The following is a 5000-nucleotide window of genomic DNA, read 5'->3' as shown; positions in this document are numbered from 1 at the left end:
TATGTGACTGTATGTGACTTAAATGCTCCATACTGTATGTGACTGTATGTGACTTAAATGCTCCATACTGTATGTGACTGTATGTGACTTAAATGCTCCATACTGTATGTGACTGTATGTCACTTAAATGCTCCATACTGTATGTGACTCCATACTGTATGTGACTGTATGTGACTCCATACTGTATGTGACTGTATGTGACTGTATGTGACTCCATACTGTATGTGACTGTATGTGACTCCATACTGTATGTGACTGTATGTGACTGTATGTGACTCCATACTGTATGTGACTGTATGTGACTCCATACTGTATCTGACTGTATGTGACTGTATGTGACTGTATGTGACTCCATACTGTATGTGACTGTATGTGACTCCATACTGTATGTGACTGTATGTGACTCCATACTGTATGTGACTGTATGTGACTCCATACTGTATGTGACTGTAGTGACTCCATACTGTATGTGACTGTAGTGACTCCATACTGTATGTGAATGTATGTGACTCCATACTGTATGTGACTGTAGTGACTCCATACTGTATGTGACTGTATGTGACTCCATACTGTATGTGACTGTATGTGACTCCATACTGTATGTGACTGTAGTGACTCCATACTGTATGTGACTGGCAAACGGCTGGCTAAGATCAGCTGGCGTTAGCTGGCAGAAGAGGCTCAGAGACGGTCTCCCCCCTCTCTCTCCTTCTATCCTCCCTCCCACCCTTTCTCTCTCTCAATCCTCTCTCTAATTCCCCCCTCCCTCCCCATGAGTTGCTGGATGTCTTCCAGCCACATTAGGGGAAGGGAAATCCCAGACTGTTGGTATAAGCTTTTCAATACTACAGGGAGATTATGTTATCAGAAAGGTAAACTTCACTGTTAGGGGTAAAAATGTTCTACGGCGCTTCAACCGCATGGAGCTGTAGAATGTAGGAGAGGCAGAGGGAACACAAGATGGAAGGAGAGAAGAGCGGGCTGGAGGCTGAAGAGGAGAGACGAGAGAGAGGCGGCGCGCTGTGAGCTTTCTTCTTTTTGTAGTGAAGGGTGATGGCCTTTCGTTTGGCAAAAGCAAACTCTGAGATCTTCAATTAGCCTCTCGGCGCCCCTGGCCTTCCTTCTCGCTCACCCCCTGCTAGCCCTCGCTCGCCCCTGTAAAGACAAGGGTCGGCCTCGCAATGAAAACAGGAAGTACTCAGATACAAAGATACCACTCTGGGGCTCTGGCCTTGTCTTTTGACTAGTGCAAACCCTCAAACACCTATGAAAATAAATAGGGGACCTCAGGAGCAAGCCAGGCCAGTTGAGAGTTTGTGCACACCCGTGTATGTCGTGAGAGAGGGAGGGAGACAGAGAGTGAGAGGGGTGGAATGGTCAGTCAGATGAGTAAGTAGGTAGCCCTCTCAGGCATCAAGCGTCTCAGGTTCTGTGCTGGGCCAGCCTTTGGCCCGGGTGTTTGGGGAAATGCTGTTAAGCTGCTAAGCCAGGTGTATTGGTCCCTTGGGCTCCCTGAAAGGGAAGTGATATATCCCTTGGATATTTTGAAGGTCCTTGGACTATGTAGCGTTAGAACTAGATGGGAGATGTTTACGTGCTGAGATGCTATTTGAATAGAGGGATTAGCACCGTCTGTTTTTGTCTTGTATAAGGAGAAGTGTAAAATCAATGTGACTGTTGAGTATTTTCATTGTAGGTATTTTGTGTTGACCTCGTTGGATAATGTCTCCCAATATTTTGTAGCACTCGGGGAGAATACAAGCATGTCTTATTTCCATGCTGTAAAGACTAGGAATGTTGGAGCCTCATTGGAAACCTTTGTGAAAAGGGCTAAATTGGTTCGCCAAAGTTCTCCGTCAATAGTAACACTGGCAACAACGCTCAAAGGATGCCACCATGGCCACATGAACCCTGTTAATACAGGGGTTAACGAGAGTGAGGACACGTCACACTTTGTGTAGAGATGAGTGCATTGTCCGCAAACATCATTAGATACACTAGGGACAGTGGTTACCATCGCCCCCCCCACCTTCCCTCCCAATCCCAGCCCAACATAGCATTAGTCTCCATGACAACGGGTGTCATCATCAGGTCGAGCCCTCCTATGGGAGCTGCTCCCTCGACCGCCCTTTATAGAAACACATAAAAGAGCCAGGCTAGGGTCATTCACAAGACATGGGCGCAGGCAAGGCCGAACCTGGCAACGGATGTTTGTCCCATACGATAAACAAGTGTACAAGTCCATCCCTGGAAAAGAGAGGGCACGTTGTTTGAGTAGACTAAACAGTCAGCCCTGTAGGATCCCCACTTCTTCTTCAAGCTCCTCTAGGCCTTCTAATCCGTGTGTGTTGTTCCAGTACAAGCAGCATTTAAATGGCGGAGACACACATCTGCAAACAGTTGAAATACACAAGTCCTTCCTCCTTTTGCACCGGACTGCTGAAAGCTGTTTATTCCATATTTGCCGCTGCCTACATTATTTTTCCAGTATACAGTGGGAATTTCTTTTATCCTTGTTTTGTTTAGTCAGCTCTCATTACACTGTCAAGTAGTGTAATTACATTGTTAATTCTTTCTTCGATTTCACATGTATGTCAAAAATACAAAAATAAGGCCGTATAGAACAAACAGTTTCACTCAAGTGAAGTTGGGGTTATTGAAAAGAAAAAGTGAGGCACATGGGGCAGTGGTTTGCTTCTGCCTTCCTTAGGTTGTTGTGTGAGTTTGGGTGAAGAGAGGGCGGAGACTAAGGGGGGAGGAGGAGGGGGTTTGGGGGTAAGAGCAGGGGTGAGGAGGGGTAAAGCGGGGGCTCCTGAGGGTCACAGAGGTGGAAGACTTGAGGAGGCCCACACACTAATCTGTCATGTGCTCGTTTGCCTCGGAGCCCAGAAGTCAGTCTCCAGTCACCCGTAGCAACCCGGGCGACAGTCCGGTTCACTGCCACTGCTCAAATGTGTGTGTGACTATCAGTGGGAGTCGCAAGAAAGAGAGTCATCACATTGCTTCTACGACAATACCTATTGCTTGGTGTGTGTGTGTGTGTGTGTGTGTGTGTGTGTGTGTGTGTGTGTGTGCGTGTGCGTGCGTCTGTGTGTGTGTGTGTGTGTGTGTGTGTGTGTGTGTGTGTGTGTGTGTGTGTGTGTGTGTGTGTGCGTGTGTGTGTGTGTGTGCGCTGGTGTTTACCAAACAGAAGTTAGTGACAATATGACGGGATAGTTAGGGGTGTTTAGTCATTGATAATGACTGTGGAAGACGCCGTTGGGGGGTTGGGGTTTGATGCCTAGCTATTGTCTGACACTGGGCTCCAGTGCTGGCCGCTCAGCGACCCTGGAAAACAGAGACACAAGCAGCCCCAGTCTGCCATCTGTTCCCCCCCAGCCCGGCCACCACACCACGGACTGGCCTCACAGGGAAACACACTCACAAGACACGGAGAGAAAAGTTAGTCAAAACATACTTGCGAAATTCCTTATTTCATGCAAGAGTTGTGCTCTTACACTTACCTTTTAAGGACTTGTTCAATAAATGACCATGTCCAACAAGAGGCTTTCTCATCCAAGAGAGGAGAGTAGGGGGAAAAGAGGCTGAAAGTTTAGAAGGTGGGATCCAGTCACTCCCCTTTTCTTGCCGGCTGTGTAATTATATGACGAGCCGCATCAACTTGTGGCGTCTCACATCAGAGCTGGTTACAGTCATTTGAAAGAGGTGTTAGTGTGTCTGTGATGGACAAGAGCCTTGTTTACAGTTGGCGCTAGCTTGTAGCTGTTCCAGAGGTTTAGCGCTGCAGTAGAACCTAATAAGCCCTGAATCGTTTTCATGCTCCGACATTTAGACCTTTACACTTTGCCCCCTAATCCAGATCTGTCATAGTTCCACTTCAAAGACAACCAACCCTTGCGTGGAATTCATTGACATATAAGCATGGCACATGACGCTTCCATACACTACACTCTGTACGCGATTGTTTTATGCACTGTGACTGAAAAGCTTGTTGTTTTTTCTTATTCATTCTTGTTTATCCCTTAGTTAGGCAGTATTTTTATTGTGTAAGCTATATGGGAATGTAGGGATACCTGTTTTTCAACCAGCCTCTTAAACTCCTGCAGTACTTCCCCTCCCTCCATCCCTGCTCCTCCCTCCCCCACCCTGTTTACCCTCCCCCCCCAACACCACCCCTCACCCTTGCTCCCTCCCTCCCCCACCCTGTTACCCCCCCCCACCCCACCCTGCTACCCCCCCCACCACCACCCCACCCTGCTCCCTCCCTCCCCCACCCCTGCTACCCCCCCCCACCACCACCCACCCTGCTCCCTCCCTCCCCCACCCTGTTACCCCCCCCCCCCCACCCCACCTGCCAGCTACCACCCCCCCCACCACCACCCCACCCTGCTCCCTCCCTCCCCCACCCTGTTACCCCCCCCCCCCACCCTGCTACCCCCCCCACCACCACCCCACCCTGCTCCCTCCCTCCCCCACCCGTGTTTACTCCCCCCCCCACCCTGCTACCCCCCCCCCACCACCACCCCACCCTGCGTCCCTCCCTCCCCCACCCTGTTACCCCCCCCCCCCCCCACCCACACCCTGCGACCTCCCTCCCCCACCCTGTTACCCCCCCCAGCCCACCCTGCTCCCTCGCATCTTAATGCAGGTATAGTTTAATGAAGTAGCAGAAATGAGTGTCTTCGCTAAGGGGCTGTTTACAACACATTCACGCTGCTCTGAGGTGATTAAGACATGTGAAAACTCCACAGCCATTACAAAAAAAATTGCATCCCATGTCCTCCAATAAGACAAGAAAGGAAAATCAGAGAACAAGAGTACATTCCCCGAAATGTGATGCAATGTGCACCTCTTTTACACTGGGGGTCTCCTCACCTCTTTAGATGGGCTTTTACACTGGGTGTCTCCTCACCTCTTTAGATGGGCTTTTACACTGGGGTCTCCTCATGGAAGATCCAGGGGCCCAGCGTGAGTTTGTGCGGCCCCTGCAGAGGTGACTG

This window comes from Poromitra crassiceps (assembly GCF_964638095.1).
Source record: "Poromitra crassiceps genome assembly, chromosome: 3".
Classification (NCBI taxonomy): domain Eukaryota; kingdom Metazoa; phylum Chordata; class Actinopteri; order Beryciformes; family Melamphaidae; genus Poromitra; species Poromitra crassiceps.
This window is presented reverse-complemented; position numbering follows the sequence as displayed.